Source organism: Equus asinus, chromosome 21 (assembly GCF_041296235.1).
Source record: "Equus asinus isolate D_3611 breed Donkey chromosome 21, EquAss-T2T_v2, whole genome shotgun sequence".
Classification (NCBI taxonomy): domain Eukaryota; kingdom Metazoa; phylum Chordata; class Mammalia; order Perissodactyla; family Equidae; genus Equus; species Equus asinus.
Window position 1 is genome coordinate 16,542,332 of NC_091810.1, and position 17,586 is coordinate 16,559,917.

Genomic DNA, 17,586 nt, shown 5'->3' on the forward strand with positions numbered 1-17,586 from the left:
GCCTCGTCCACACCGGGGATCTGAACCAGTGAACGCCATGCCACCAAAGTGGAACGTGCGCACTTAATAGCTGCACCACCAGGCCGGTCCCTGTTTGTTTGTTTTTGAGGAAGATTAGCCCTGAGCTAACATCTGCTGCCAATCCTCCTCTTTTTGCTGAGGAAGACTGGCCCTGAGCTAACATCCATGCCCATCTTCCTCTACTTTATATGTGGGACGCCTACCACAGCATGGCTTGCCTAGCAGCGCCATGTCCACACCCGGATCCAAACCGGCGAACCCCGGGCCGCCAAAGCGGAACATGCGAACATAACCACTGCGCCATCGGGCCAGCCCCTCAAACTGTTTTAAAATGTTGTTCTTAAGTCTACTGTTTAAACATTGGTTTAAATGATTTGCTCTAGGAGATTTTAGGTTTATCAGAAAAGTTTCTCCACTGACCCTTTTTCAACTCTTAATGTCTATCATGGGCAAGTTGTAAAAGATGTTCATTGCTGAGAGGACCATTGTCTGCACACTAGGAATTCCAGAGGACCTAAGGACATAAATATGTTCAGGCTGAGAAGTGGGCAAGGAACGTGGATCTGGGGAAAGGTAGTTATGGCAGTTTCGGTTGCTAACAACAACAACAACAAAAAACGAAAACAAAACAAGCCTGTATGCCTATGCCAAGAACAGATTTCAGCAGATGTTGGTCTCCTAAACTGTGAGACAGCTGGGTGGGGCTGGGTTGGCAGGCCCTGGCAGGTGGTCACCTTCAGCCACCAGCAGGGTTCTTCTTTTACCTTCCTTTACTGCTTACTTGGGCTGTGCAGTGAGTATTGTGTGCTGAAGGCTGGGAAACTTTGCAAGACCTTAATCTTGCTGCTGGAAGACCTCCCTGGGCCTAGCTGTGTCCTGTGTGCCTCTGCTTGGTGCTCTGCACGGAGTGCAGTCTCCTGGTCTAACACTTGTTATATTTCAGCATAGGCTGTTGGTGAGGTGTCTGTCTTCCCTTCCTAAGATGTGCCTTGACAGCAGAAGCCATGTTTTATCGATCTTTTCATGCCCGGGCCTAGTGCGCTACAATGCTTAAAACCAAATAAGTGGGCGATCGGTGTTTGTTGAGTAATTGATTGCCGAGTGTTTAACTTGCAAGCCCAAGCCTACTGTTAGGTAAATAATTCAAATGTCAGCTCATCAACAGGTCTTCCACCACGGTCGTTCTTTACTCTCTTAACAGTTTTATTTTTACTCATACTGTGTATCGCTACCTGAAATTATATTTTTAAACTTTTATTTGTTTATTGTTTGTCTCCCCACACTAGAATGTGAACTTCATGAAGGCAGTGATTTTTTTTTTTTTAAGACTTTTACTATTTTAGAGCAGCTTTAGGTTCACAGTAAGATTAAGGGGAAAGTACAGAGATTTCCCGTATACCCCCTAAGGCAGGGTTTTTTATTCACTTTTGTGGTCCTAGCTTATATTATGCCTTACATATGGCAAGTGGTAGGCTCTCAGTAAATTCTTATTATTGAAACATAGTAATATCATAAATGCAATCACCTTTCGAGGTGGTATTTTCATTGGTTATGTCTACAAAATTGATTAATATTCATTTATGCAAATCCCCAGGCTCAGCTATTGAATTGAGCTTTCCTTAGCTAGCCACAGGCCTTTCTGTTTTTATGAACATCATTTTGTTTTGAACCTTTGGACCTATGTGCCAACATTGCTCTTGATACATTGAACAGCCACAATTGATACACAATTTCTATTTTGAGCAAAGTCTGAGGACTGGGAAGTTGGAACCCACAGCTCAAGAGCTGGGACTCCTGTTGGAGTGGTTTCAGATATTCTGTTCCAACTGATTTTTCAGTAATATAATTTCCCTTATCCTCTTACAGAAGAGGTTTTCTGACATCTAGGTGCCTATTTCTTAAATGCCTGAATGCCTGAAGGTGAAGGATGTGAGCTAAGCTACCGACAGACTTCTTGCTGCTGTGGCCATTACAGCAGCTTTCTTTCCAGTCTTTAGTTTGCCAGCCCTGGCACTGACACCTAAAGGGGCGTTTTTCAGACATCCAAGACACAAAATTTGGAGGCCCTTTCTGGATGTGACGCTTTGTCATGGGGCAGACTTTTTCTTTCTGTTTTGCATTTCTACTGCATTTTAAATGTTTGTGTAACTGGTAGGTTGGTCTGAATTGTATTTAAATATTTAGAAACTTTTGTACACTAGTGGGAGGAGGTGGGGGAGGGAGTTAGGGGATGTGTATACTTTACTGCAGAGTAATACTTTGTTTATTGACTTTATATCTTGGCAGCAACTGTTCCTACCACTATAACATGGATATATGGATATATTTTCCTCCCCAAAGTACTTTTCTGATTGTAATCTCCTATAACTATCCATTTATTCTCTCCATAAAATTTCAGAAGGTCAATTTCCTCCAGGTTAATTTCTGCATAATTTGTTAAAAATTACTTTATTCCTGAAGTAGTCGGAAGGTGACTCTTCCAAGTACAGGGCTTTAAAAAGATAAATTTAGGGGTCAGCCCTGTGGCCGAGTGGTTAAGTTCATGCCCTCCACTTAAGCAGCCTGGAGTTCGCCGGTTCAGATCCTGGGCGTGGACCTATACACCACTCATCAAGCCATGCTGTGACAGCATCCCACGTAGAAGAACTAGATTGACTTACAGCTAGGATATACAAGTATGTACTGGGGCTTTGGGGAGGAATGAAAAAAGAGGAAGATTGGCAACAGATGTTAGATCAGGGCCAATCTTCCTCACCAAAAAAAAGCACACCTTTAAAAAGATAAATTTAGGGGCCGGTCTGGTGGTGCAGTGGTTAAGTTCGCATGTTCTGCTTCTCAACAGCCCAGGGTTCACTCATCAAGCCGTGCTGTGGTAGGCGTCCCATGTATAAAGTAGAGGAAAATGGGCATGGATGTTAGCTCAAGGCCAGTCTTCCTCAGCAAAAAGAGGAGGATTGGCAGTAGTTAGCTCAGGGCTAATTTTCCTTAAAAAAGATAAATTTTGTTGACCTCTTTGTTCTCCTACAAAATAGAATTTCAGTGGCCTAGATGGCTTGCATAATTTATAAATGATAGCAAATTATTAGCATTTATGGCAATGTTTAGTCTGGTTCTGTAAGACGTAATTCTCACTATTAATTTTTCAGTGATATAATCCTTGAGTATCTCCAGAGATTCAAAAAAAAGTTTTTAATCTATCTATCATATAGCATGCTTAAATAAGCATGCAATGTTGTCTAAAACAAATAAAGATTACAAACCAGAAAATCAATAACCATTGTAATATATGGGCAACTAAAGTCAATACAATCAAACAATGAAAGGATATTTACATCTACGTAGAAAAAAAAAACAAAATAGAAAATAAAAAAATCATAGCCTTGACATGTTATATAAATAATGATTTTTTTCCCTGTCTTTCTAATTATTTTAAAAGTTACAGAAGTAATATAAGCTTCTTGTAAAACGTCAAGCCACTTGTATACCAATGTTCGTAGCAGCATTATTCATAGTAGGTCAAAAAGTAGAAACCAGACAAACGTCCACCAACTGGTGAATGGATAAACAGAATGTGGTATAGCCATACAATGGAATGTTGTTCAGCAGTAAAAAGGAATGAAGTGCCGATGCCTGCTATGCCATGGATGAGCCTCAGGACCATTATACTAAAAGAAAGAAGTCAGTCATAAAAGATCTCACATTGTATGATTCCATTTCTATGAAATGTCCAGAGTAGGCAAATCCACAGTGACAGAAAGTAGATTAGCAGTTGCCAGAGGATGGGGGAGGAGAAAAGAAGAAACGGTTGTTAACGGGCACAGTTTCTTTTTGGGGTGATAAAATGTTCTGGAATTAGACGATGGTAATAGTTGTACAACTTCGTTAAATATACTAAAATCCACTGAATTGTTCCTTTAAACGTGTGAATTTTATGGTATGTGAATTATATCAATTAAAAAAAACGATGTTGAGAAAAAAATGGTTATTTATATCCTCCCCTTCCTGAGTGAGAAGTAGCATGTTTTTACTTTTCCCTTCTTCGCCCGCCTGCCTGGTTTTGTCATTGTTATTCCAGGGCTATCACAGATTGTCGCACAGGTTCTAAGGCTGCCCAAGGGTGCCGGCCAAGAGCACAAGGAAAGTCTGAAACCCTAGCCATGCACTCATGCTACTGGGAAGAAGGGCTGACTTCTCCTAATTCACACAAACATGCCTTATGGACCAGCCTGGCCTTAATCTTTTTAAAGGGCTTTTGGGGCACGGGAGGTTGGTAAATACATGTATTTAGTCTACTATCTTGGGATAAGAGTCAAGCCCTTCATTTTACTATACTGCTATAATGGATTTATTAGAATGAATTATTCTCCAGAAGGGAACACTCTTTGGCCCTCTCTTGCAAGTTGACTTGAAAATTATCCAATTGATCATACAGCACGTTTCTAGTTTAAACGTGTGTTATTTAGTTCCTTTAATTCTGCCTTTTTTAATTAAAAAGAATTCAATGTCCTGTTCAACTCTACACTAAGATTCTCTAATATGGCTTTATATTTGATGTCACCACAATACCACCACTACCAAGAGGATTTCCTCGTACTCACTGGTTCTAACAATGCAACTTTTCTGATAGCATTCTTGTAGAGACTTCAAAAGAGCTCAAATAGTAGCATTCTCTCCACTAAATTTAATCAGTGAGTCAACATACACTTGTTGAATTAGTATTATGTTCAAAATAACACTCTATTCCAAACAGGAAGAACCCCCCAATCCTAGTACTTTACATACAAAGTGCTGTGTGCCTGGTACATAGTAGGTACTCAACAAATATTTGTAAATGAACCAATGAAGTAAGAGCAATTTGTTTATGTGTGAAACCTAAAGATTAGGTCCTGGTGGGTAACCATAGAAGTTAGTAGGTTCTTCTTTCTACCGACAGGGAAAGAAAGGAAACTATCTGATGTAAAAAATGTGATATAATTAGTGACTACTTCTAAGATAAATCTCAGGATTCTGGCAAACTGACAAGTTTTTGGTTTAGTGTGCAGTATTGGTAGTGTTTTTTTCTTCAGCATTTTTTTGGTTATTGTTGCTACTTTGCCTTCTTGTTTTTGAGAGAAGTATTTACTGTTGACTTTCAAGATGACTCAAAAGTACTTCTATCTAAAAATTGAAAATCAGTGGTTCTCAAGTCTAGCTGCACACCAAACACTTAGTGTTTCGTTTTTGGTTTTTCGTTGATTTGTTTGTTTCCAATCCCAGAAAGGTAGACTCTAGGATTCCTAAAGTAATTAGAACCACTTGGTTGAGCTCATGAATCTTAAATTTAAGAAGCATCCTAGGGGCCGGCCTGGTGGTGCAGCCGTTAAGTTCACACATTCTGCTTCAGCGGCCCGGGGTTCGCTGGTTCAGAGCCAGGGTGCAGAAGAAAAAAAGAAGCAACCTAGGTGATATTTTGAATTTTATTTTTAACTACACAAATTATACATGAACAAATTTTTCTTATAAAAAATGGAAAGATTTCAAATAAAGCCAAATTCTCATCATTATTCTCAGTCTTGCTTCCTTCTTTCCTTTCCTGACTTGGATGCACTTCTTATGCACATTAAAATTTAAGAACCAGCGGCCGGCCCAGTGGCTTAGTGGTTAAGTGCGCACATTCCACTCTGGCGGCCCGGGGTTCATGGGTTTGGATCCTGGGTGTGGACATGGCAGCGCTTAGCACACCATGCTGTGGTAGGCATCCATGTATAAAGTAGAGGAAGATGGGCACAGATGTTAGCTCAGGGCCAGTCTTCCTCAGCAAAAAGAGGAGGATTGGCAGCAAATGTTAGCTCAGGGCCAATCTCTCTCAAAAAAAAAAAAAAAAAAAAAAACTTAAGAACCACCACTATAACAAAAGGTCAGAAGTGGTAAACTGAAGAATTTTGTTAGAACTCAAAATACAAGGCCAGATTTTCAGTGTTGCTCTCTATCATGTGAATTACAGAATCCAAGTCCCAATCAAGACAGAAGAATCGGCTTTTCAAGTATTTAAGGGCCATCATTTAAGATGATATCTTACCAAAAGAATCTCTTCCTTCTCACGAAAAAAAAAAAAAAAAAATTCCAATTACTCTCAGTAAGAAATGTGAGCAATGGAAATAGTAAACATATTCAGTATGTGGGGGAAACAGTTGGTATTCAGTAAACAGCAAGTAATTTATTGACTTGGCAAGTCTCCCTTGAACTCCAGCATACAGTTAACTCTTACTTACCTAGGAACAGATTTACTGTTTTGCAAATTGTTTGTACTCTCACGGAGCCTTGTCTTCATGGTTTTGTTAAATTCTAGGCTAAGAATAGTACGCCTAAGAAAGCAGTAGAATTCATCCAGCTTTGTTCTTGGTTAATGGCGGGATAGTACACGCTCACTGTCACATCCTGGTTAAGCACAGCCTCTCTGCCACGCACTGTTCTAGCCTAAAAGACAAAAATCTTGCTTTTAGGGAGCTTGCAGCCCTATAAAGAAGGCAGACCAGTTTAAAAAAAAAAAAGTAGAATATAATGGGATAAGTGCTATGAAAGTGGCATTACGTGGTGCCATGGGGTTACGTAGAAAGGGGAGGAATCTAACTCAGGTTGGGGAAGGGGATGGTTAACGGGAAAGTTAACCAAAGGTGTAATACCTGAGCTTACTCTTTGGGATGTGTAGAAGGTAGCCACACAGGCATATTTAGGAGGTAGGATCTAAGGCCTTAAAACACACACACACACACACACACACACACACACACACACACACACACACACACAGGGGCTGGCCCCGTGGCCGAGTGGTTAAGTTCGCGCGCTCCGCTGCAGGCGGCCCAGTGTTTCGTTGGTTCGAATCCTGGGCACGGACATGGCACTGCTCATCAAACCACGCTGAGGCAGCGTCCCACATACCACAACTAGAAGGACCCACAACGAAGAATATACAACTATGTACCGCAGGGCTTTGGGGAGAAAAAGGAAAAAATTCTTTAAAAATCTTTAAAACACACACACACACACACACACACACAGCAGAAACCATTTGCACTAAGGAGCAGAAGTCTAAGCTGACACTCAGGTTTCTGAGTTGAGCACAGAGGGGCTCGGTGGGAGCCATGCTGAGTTTTAGGTGTTTAGGGGGATGTCCAAGTAAAGATACCCATAGGCAATTGGCTGTCTGTTCCTGTAACTTTGGAAAGGGGTCAAAGATGGGAATACAGTATGGAGTTGTCATTGTTTACCTAGCAGCTGAGCCCATTGCTGTGAATGAGATGACCAGGGAGAGAGCAAGACGGTGAGCAGGCTGAGAAGAAACCTCAGTGGAAAGTGAGCTTTTAAGGGATAGGTGGGATCTGGGAAGGAAAGCTAGAGAAGCAGAGAAAAGAAAGACGAGAATGGCCTGGTATCATGGACGTCGAGGGAAGAGAGCAGATAACACTCTCAGATGGCACAGAGAGGTCAACAGGATCGGCCTGGTACCTTTGGTGAAAGACAAGATGGAGGCAGAAGCCATGTCAGTCAGAAACATTTACCGAACACCTACAATGTACCAGGCATTGTAAGGTGTGGTGCTATTTAATCTTCACTATAGCCCTCTGAGTTAAAGCAGTATTATTATTAAGATTGTCATCTCCATATTACTGATGAGTAAACTGAGGCACAGAAAGGCCTGGACCAGAGTCATATAACTAGTTTGCAACAGACATAAGATAACTCTACCTAACTCCTGAGTCCAGTGTCTGGTTACCAATTGTAGTGAAAAAGTGGAGATAATGAATGCAGATGGATCTTCAGAGACGTTTGTCAGTGAAGGAAAGAGGGTAGATTTTACAAAGGCGACACTGAGACTAAACAAGGTGGAGTTTTTTGTTTTTAAGATGAGAGAGGTTTGCACATGATTTTAAGCTAAGGAGAAAGAGCCAGAGAAAAGAAAGAAAGAGAAGTCTCACGAATGAAGGAGTCGATGCTTTTCTAGCCATCCTTCTATTTCTGTCTGGATCAGAATATATCTGGAAAGAAGCTGTCAGTTTGAATAACTGAAGCTATTTGGGTACCGAATAAGTATGTTTTACGAAAGAAATCCCCTGCAATAAATGTCCATCCAGTCTTTTCTTACTTGGGAATCCATTAATATAATTAATATAATTCATGATGAAGTACACTGAATTTCTTGTTCAACTGCAATTCACAGCAGCACTTGCCATATCAAACTAGGTCATATCTACGTTCAAGGCGAATATTAACAGTGAGGGACAGGCTCCATTTACACTTTTCCTTCCTATGTTCACATTAGAAAAGCTAATACCTTTTTTCCTTTCACCGGTTGCTGTGCTCCAGTGAAGTGCCTGGAGTTCTTTCACTTGCAGCAGAAAAAGCGACAGTTGCAGATCTCTGAGCTGATCCTGTTTTGGGACCAGAAATGATTACTTTCAGTTCTCCCAAATCTTATTAGAAAAAAATACATGCCAAGAGTAGTTAGGCTTTATTTAAGTTGAGCTTCTAGTGATGATACTAAAAAGGGCGATAAAATCCAATGTTTTTTGTTTATAAAGGACTTTCAATGAACTCCATAACTGGAGCTCTTTGTCAATTCCTCTATAAAAGTTTACAGTTTTGTAGCTCTGGTGAAGTAGTGGCTTGTAAATCATACTCCAGGTCATGACTTTGTACACTCAAGACAGATATCCTTAGGACCTACTATGCCAAGGCCCTAATGCCGGGGCTGTGGGGCAATGCAGAGAACAATGCATACATCTTCTCTAGGAGCTTTCAATTGTCCTAGAAGAGATTAGATGGTTACAGAAACGTCTAGAATTCAGAGTAATAAGGGGCCAATATAAATGGTGATATGGTGTTAGGTCACCTTAATTTTTTCCATTTAAAAATAATTAACAACAGTAATTCATGAATTTATTTTTGCTGAAGGGAATACAGAAATATCTAGAATAAATTGTAAAAGTTCCCTTTTACTACCTCCCTACTTCCACTTCCCTTCTCAGACTGAGGCGTTTCTTGCTAGTTTCTTTTCCGTGTATTCTCCTGCATGTAGAAGAGCAAATGTACTTTAGCGTACACACTTTTATAGTTTTAGTATATAGTTTTTTTAGCATAAATTATTCGAAATGCATTGTTCTGTGAATTTTTCACTTATTAAGGTCTTTTCATGTCAGTACATATAGATAATTCTTTTTAAGTCAGTATAGTATTACTACAGAATACATTTTTAAATGTATCTTACAAAAGATAGTGAAATAAAATGACTAAGTTCTAAAAGTTTGATTGGCAAACAGTCATGATTATATTAAATTACTTCCATGCTTAATTACTTGTTTGAGAAGACCAAGCCTCAAAGAAACTTTCTCTTACTTTTTTAATTGTTTAAAAACATAGATTTAATGCACTATTTTGAAATGTTTTGCTTAAAACCAAGCGTTCTTAAAAAGAATACTTAAGTAGAAAATACTGGAATACTACCTAATAAACATATGTTATTGAATGCTGTGCAGTCCATGAGGCAAAAATAGAATGAAATAAAAGAAAAAGGCTCTTAACTATCTAAGGATAATGGGAATTCTTAGGTGTCTAAGGACAATGGGGGTTCTTTTTAAAATTTCAGTTCTTTTCTCATCATTGTTAAAATAACTAAAATATTTTTAAAAAGCAAAATGCCATCTATGTCTTGTTGAAAAATATATTTGTAAATACACATATATAGAAAAGTGCCTAGAGAAGATAAGTTCATGTTTCAACAGTGGTTATCTCTGAGTGGTGGGTTGTATTCAAGGTGATTCTTATTCTTTACCTTTTCCAAACTTTCCAATTTTAAAAATAATGAGTACATATTAGTTTTTTTAATTAGAAAAAATTGAAGCAATGAAATGAATTAGTAATAAGTGAACTGAATGACTATGTATCTAGATTTGAGAAAAAGAACTGTGCCCTTTTTATCTTTATATTTCTCTATATTAATTTTACCTGAGTAGCTGTCAAATTAAAAAAAACTTTTAAGACCAAAAAATAACATTGGACCATTAAGCGCAATGTATAAAATTATAACCTTGGGTCCAGTAACCTTAAAAATAGACTTGTAATGCGTAAGTAAACACAACATCCGAAGTAGTTTATTCTAGCACTATTAGGCCCGCACACAAAACACATTCTTATTTACTAATAAGTTAAATCTCTTTTGTTAAATAATATTTTTTATTTATAATTAAAAAAATTTAGTTTTCAAAAAAGCTTATTCTTGTCATTTCCAAAAAAAGAGAGGGGAAAGGAGAGAGGAAGCTGTGCCTGCTGGGAAAGTTGCAACATTCAGTTCGTAAGTCCTTTTTGCTTTAGATATTTTTTTCAACTACTTCTCTTACATAAGAGTCCTGTAATATCTCCATAGGGAGAAATAACACGAGGCTACATTATGCCTTTTTAATTTTTCCTCCAGATAGTGTTTACAAATCAACATGTAGGAATGACTCCATATTTAAAGTGATTAGCCAACTTTGGTGTCCATTTGCCATTAAGGACAATTGGTAATTTTAACAATCAATGAGGGTTTATTTTAGGAGAAAACTTACTGAAATTTTCAGGAAGTAACCTTTTTGTTCTCAAACAGCTGTCATTGAACACCATTCTATCTACAACAATTATAATTATCTTTGGTGACTTTTAGCATTTGGCATCGCTCCATTATTGTTCAGTTAAATATTTTTCAAGTTTGCTAGGACTTTTGCCCACTGTGTGCTTACGGCCCTTTATTGTCAATATGTATCTTAGAATTCACCTTTGTGACATTACTTTTTTGTATTGTGGGAGAGTGTAATTTCTGAACTGAATTGCCTGAAAATCAAGTAATATTTATTAGGAAATTGCAGTACATATCTACAAGTTACTTACAAAAATATGCTTACGATTTATTCCATTATATTTGGCAATAGATATTCCCTTCTCTCTTTTTTTAGATCCTTGCAAAAAATTCCCAATTTAAAGAATTAGCTGACGTTTAGTGGACAGAAAGAGCAAAGGGCAACATGTGCTGTCATTTTGATAAATTGAATTGAAAATTGTGAAAAAATTTCTAAGTTTAAGTCAGCCAGACCATCAGTGCAGGGGACTGATTGTCAAAAACCAAACCAAACCAAACCAAAACAAACACAGAACGATTTTTCATGCCAACGGAAGTCACAAACATGTTAGTTTCGCAGCCATCCAAAATGAGTACTGTCTAGAATAAAATAACAAACCTGAGGTCCTGTAACACACCACTCAATTTAAATCTTAAAGAAGACTTCGTGTGTGTTTGTTTAATTTTGAAAGGAAGCAAATATTTGTCTTCAGAAATGATTAAGTATTGAAATACAATAGCTTATATAATAGCCAACTCCATCTATAAGAAAATATAATGATATAATATTAAAGGCCTTGATCGCTATTACTTTGTTACTGTATTTTGTGGGAAGGAATTTATTTGCCATGATTTTATTCAAACCAAAAAGGTATTTGGAAAATACTTACAAATTATTACTCATATTTAAACCTCATATACTGACACCAATGAACATTTCTTATACCCTAATACTTTTCTGAACACTTGCAAACCCATAATTAACCTTTCAGACAAAAAAATATTGGAAAGGATTTAGAAGGGCTAGTAGGGTGAAATGGAAGCAACATCAAAACTCTCCAGAGGGGGCAGCCCCGTGGCCGAGTGCTTAAGTTCGCCCACTCTGCTTCCTGGGCCTAGGGTTTTACCAGTTTGGATCCCGGGCGCAGACCTAGCAACACTCATCAGGCCATGCTGAGGTGGGGTCCCGCATGCCACAACCAGAAGGACCCACAACTAAAATACACAGTTATGAACTGGGGGCTTTGGGGAGAAGAAGGAAAAATAAATAAATAAATAAAATCTTTAAAAACAGAACAAAACTGCAGAAAGTCAAAGCAATTTCAGCTTTGCGTTATATATTTAGGGCATTGTCAATTTACACAAATTACCTTTAGGCTGATTCCCTTGGATGCTCTTCTCTCTGTTATCTCACAACAGATAGTTTTATTTCTAACCCCAATCCCCCAACTTCATATAATCAAATCCTGGATTGTTTTTGAGGAGAAATAGTAGCTAACAAAATTGTTTTCCCATCGCAGGAAGTTAAAAATGGAGAGCATGCAATATATTATTTAAAAAGTGGATGAAAAACTTTCATAAAATTTTAAATTGACTAACAACTTGAAGACAAATACTCCAAATTGTTAAAAGGGTTCTATCTCTGGGGTATGGAACACGGGTGATTTTTCTTTTCTTGATATTTTCTGAATTATTCAGAAATTTATGTATTACTATTATAGTTAGCAAAAGAGGAAAACATGGGGACAGAGTATCTCATTGATCATTAAAACGTGAATAAAATATGTAAAATACGGAATTTTTCAAAGAATTTTAAAAATTACTTTTGTAAAATAATCCAGGTCTCCAAGCTCTTCCTCTCATTTGTGGAACAGAGAGTGTATTTTGGATCGAAACATGGAACATTCCAGACAATGTGAAATCTAGAAAGGAACTGCACCTGTATCCCGACACAGCGCCAAAAAAAATGTAGCTCCTGAATAAATAGTCTTCCTAAATTAAGAAAAAGAATTAAAGTCCAACTTCCACTTACTACTACACACAAAAGTGAAAGTTTCACTCTGCCATGAATGTGGCAGAATTCGTGCGATAGTAATTCTTAGTAATAAAGTATTTTTTCAGAGTTTTACTACACTAAGCAGTTTTAAGTGGAAGAGTAGATATTAAAGAATATAACTCAGTGCTATAACTGAAAACTTGATGATCTTGAATTAAACTATAACTATTTACTTTGTGGATTTTAAGAACTACTTGATTAATTATTTCCCTCAAAACTACTCCTTGTACCAAACAGAGAACATCGTGTATTTGAGAATTTGTTTACCTAAACTGATGCTCTTGCTAGGGATGAACTTAGCTTCAGCAGAATTTTCTGTAAGAAGAATAACATTTACATAATGGCAATTCTAAAAAAGCCATCTTTTTCAAAGGAAAACCTGAAGCAGTGTATGTGGAAAGCTGCAAAATCTGAAGTTACAGGCAGATTAGGCAAGGGACATTTGGTATAAAACAATTAAATCATAGCTAAAGATTTTCCCAGCGAAAGTAGTAATTAATATATGGAACAAACTATTAATATAACCTTCTGTAACAAGCTATTAGTACAACTTTTCAAAAATAACCAGAAGTTGTAAGAGAATTCCGACTGAGGAGAGGCATGACATAAAGAGGGAAGTTGAGAAAGAAGGATGAGTGTGTCACTGGACATGTGACTTTGCCATTATTTTTATTATCTTTGCAGAAAACCTCAGACTAACGAGGAGAGAGGATTGAGAAGACAAGCTAAAATTTAACTCTCTAGGCTAGATCTTTTGCTTATCATATATTTTTCCTTTTTAAAAAACAATTCTGTTTGTTTTTGGATGTATTTCATGGTAGAAAAATCTCCCAAATATTCTATAGTTTACAACAAAAATTGAAAAGCAAATGAAGCGCGTGAAACTATTCTCAGACAGATAGAAGACAGATCAAAAGGAATCTTCACCTTCGCATTTTAAATTTCAACAGAAGTGTCGTAGGTTTCTTTAAAGTGTGCTGCTTCAGCTGCACTCATTTGTGCAGTAATCTTAGCAAATGCTTCAGGAACCTAAATTACTAAAACCAGTTCCAATCTAGTAAAATGATCTGTATTTCTTTCTTCCTCGCACCTTTTGATTAATCCTCCAGTTTTCCATTTATCAGAATTTGAAGCTGCTAGGTACCAGAGATACACCACCAAACAACTCAGAAGAGTTCCCCAGGCTCACTATACATCAAGTTCTCTCTCAAAAAAATTCACAGAGGTTCTAACGATCTCTACAGTGGTATAAAAAAATAATTTCTCCTTTCTAATTTGGAAAACAAGAACTTTAGCCACCATTTATTTCTTAGTAATTTTCCACATGCCAGTCATCCTATCTTGGAACGCCTCGATCTCAGACCAAACCCCTCTACTGGTGTATGACTTTTCCCATGTGACCCTTTAAATAAATTCTAAGATTTTTCCCATAATTAATTAATCTCAGAAATCAAAATGAAACATGTCACCAGGGTCTTATTTAAAGCCAAGAAATTTATTGGCTATTATCCAGGCTTCTTTCTAAATTAAACAACCCCAAACACTACTCTCACCATCCTTGCTTCTTGCTCTTAGAAATTTTCTCTCCAGAGAACTGGGGCACATATAAGAAAGAGTTTTGACATGTCCACATTTTAACCAGGACCACATTTTTATTTTATTTCAATGATACATAAGAAAATTTTTCTCTAAAATTTCCATATCCATGTACTTTTAAAAAGATACATGCAATAGAAATTAAATTCCCTATCTTCAGTAGTAAAATGGTATTAGATATCATTTTTCACTTTTTGAATGATCCGAAATATAGCAGCTCAAAATCTTTTCTCAAAGTCCAACTCTTTAGGCCTGGTAACAATTTAATGTACAACTAAATCTTTATGATTTATAGATGGATTACTTGAATTATACTTTATCTTTGGTGACTCAGCTCTTCCTCACCTTTGTCACTTAGCCAGCTTCAAGAATGCTGAAAAGGAAGCTGAACTGAGGCAGGGTCAAACATGCAGAGTCTAATTATGGTGTGTGTATGTCCCTGTGTGTGTGTGACAGAGACAAAGACAGATTTAATTCCCAAGTCAAACTCAAGATATTGTCCATTTTTTGAAAAAAAGTCTGTCTTTTGTTGAGGCAGATAAAAAAATCACATATAACTCAAGAGAAAGCTGGGCACCTTTTTCCTCCCTTCTTCCCTTCCTCCCTCCCAGGAAGACTTTTTCCTTCCTTTCTTTTTTCTTCTCTCACGCCTTCCACTTCCTTCATTTCCAACAGTCTCATCTTAGCTGAAAGCAAAGGATTCTTTTGCAGCGAGTAGATGGGATGCCCTCTCATCCAACGGTCAGTTTGATTGCACCTGGTCCTTAGCGAGACCTTGACTGGGCTGTTAGGACCATGACTTGCCAGCCTCCCTGCTCTGCTGCCTAGCTGTCCCATGACGACTGTAGTCTCTCCACAGCGCTGTGCTGATGCTCGACCTCAGAGCCTCACGAAGCCAAGCTTCCTTTATCTCCTTCTCCCTCTCCCTCTTGTTCCGTCTTCCACGTTTTTCTTTTTCTCTTTGTCTGTCTGCCTGCCTGCCTCCCTCTGTCACTGTGTCTGCTCTTCTCTGTCTCTGTTTCTCTTTCGTTTATTCACGTCCTCTCCTTTTTTCTCTTGGAAATGTCTATTATTTAAAACATTTTCTTTCTTGAATTTAGATGAGAAAGCTGTTGATTTAATAAATTTCTATTTCTTTAAAGATATAATTGTTATAACTTCTAACTTTTTTGCTGTGTCAGGGACCTTTGATAGAAAGAAAGCATTCTCACTATGGCTTAATTACTGCTTAGAAAACATAGGAGATATTCAAAGTGGCTTCTGTGAATTTTTTCTAAGTTTCTTATGATAATTTTAGAAAGTATCATAAACATTGAAAAACAATTATCCTTGGGTAGGGTTGCCAGATTTAGCAAATAAAAATATAGGACACCCAGTTAAATTTAAATTTCAGATAAACAAAGAATAATTGTTTAATAACTATAATAATGAATAATAAAAGAATAATTGTAGTATAAGTATGTTCCATGCAATATCTGAGACATATGTATACTAAAAAAATATTTGTCATTTATCTGAAATTCAATTGAGCTGGGCATTCAGTATTTTATGATTGACCCTTTATAGTATGTATAGTACTTACAAGCCAGGTGTGTTTAATTTGGGGACAAATTGTATTTAGAGCTCCTTGCTGCTTGTGTATTTAGAATTCCCTGGTGCAGTTTCCCATTGAATTTGACAGCTCCCGAGGACGACCATCACATATAGGTAAGTGACAGTGAAAAACTATAATTAAAATTAGTTAATTTTCTCCTCACTTGTTCTGGCCTGAGGCTTTATCAAAGGGAACAGTGCATTTCTCATTTATTTGTCCACCACTATTTCTGAATTCAAAATAATGTATTGACTTTATATTTTCCCCCTTGGGTATATATTTTATTTCACTTCCTTCCGATTCCACCTAAGTATGATTTAAGGATAAAAAAGTTCCTACATATTCAATTCTTTATCACCTCCCTCTAAAACAGGCACTTATTTACTTAATAAACATTGTAAAAGGGCAGCATTTTTGAACCTTTTGTAAAACAGTCAGCCTTGTAGTTGCACTAGGTAGATTTTTTTCCTTAATCTCTCTCTTGTTTTAAAATAAAACATCTGAAAGTAAGTGTTAGTAACTATAGTAGTAATAGCTAATATTTATTGAGCACTTACCATTTGTCAGGCACTGTTCAAGCATTTTATATAAAAAGGTTTAATTCATTTAAATCCCCACAACCAATAAGGTAGGTGCTAGGATTACCCCTACTTTAGAGATGAGAAAACTGAGGCACAGGGAAGTTAGGTAATACCCAGTTTCCTCTGTTATTAGTACGGTAGCTTTGTCACCATTAATGGACCGATATTGATATACACTATTTTTAAAGTCCACACTTTATCCGTATTTCCTTGGTCTTTGTCTAATGTCCTTTTTCTGCTTAGGACCCCATCCACATACCACATTACATCTAGTTGTCCTGTCTCCTTAGGCTCCTCTTGGCTGTAATAGTTTCTCAGGCTTTGTTTTTGATAAACTTTACTAAAGTTTTGAAGAGTGCCGGTCAGGTATTTTTTAGAATGTCCCTCAATTGGGATTTGTCTGATGTTTTTCTTGTGTTTAGACTAGGGTTACGGGTTTGGGGAAGGAAGACCACAGAGGTAAAGCACCGTTCCTATCATATCATGTCCACCTTGATTGCCTGGCTTAGGCGGTGTTGGTCAGCTTTCTTCACTGTGAAGTGACTCTTTCTATATTGCACTCTTTGGAAAGAAGTCACTATTCCCAGCCCACATTTATGGGGTGGAGAGCTATAATCAAGCTGTTATTTTAATAACAGTTTTATTGAGATATAATCCATATACCATACAATTCATCTATTTAAAGTGTGCATTTCAGTGGTTCTCAGTATATTCACAGAGTTGTACAAATATCTCCAGGATCAATTTTAAAACATGTTCATCCCCTCCAAAGGAAACCATATCCCCATTAACAGTCATTCTCTTTTTTCCCCTCTTGCCTCCTCCTCTAGCCCATGGCAACCTAATCACTTTCTGTCTCTATAGATTTGCCCATTCTGGACACTTCATATAAATGGAATCATGCACTATATGGTGTTTTGTGACTGGCTTCTTTCACTTGGCACAGCGTTTTTGAGGCTTGTCCATATTGTAGTATGTATCAGTATTTCATTGCTCTTTAGTGCCGAATAATGTTCTGTTGTATGGATATACCACATTTTGTTCACCCGCTCATCAGTTGATGGACATTTGAATTGCTTTCTTTTTTTGGCTACTATGAATAACGTTA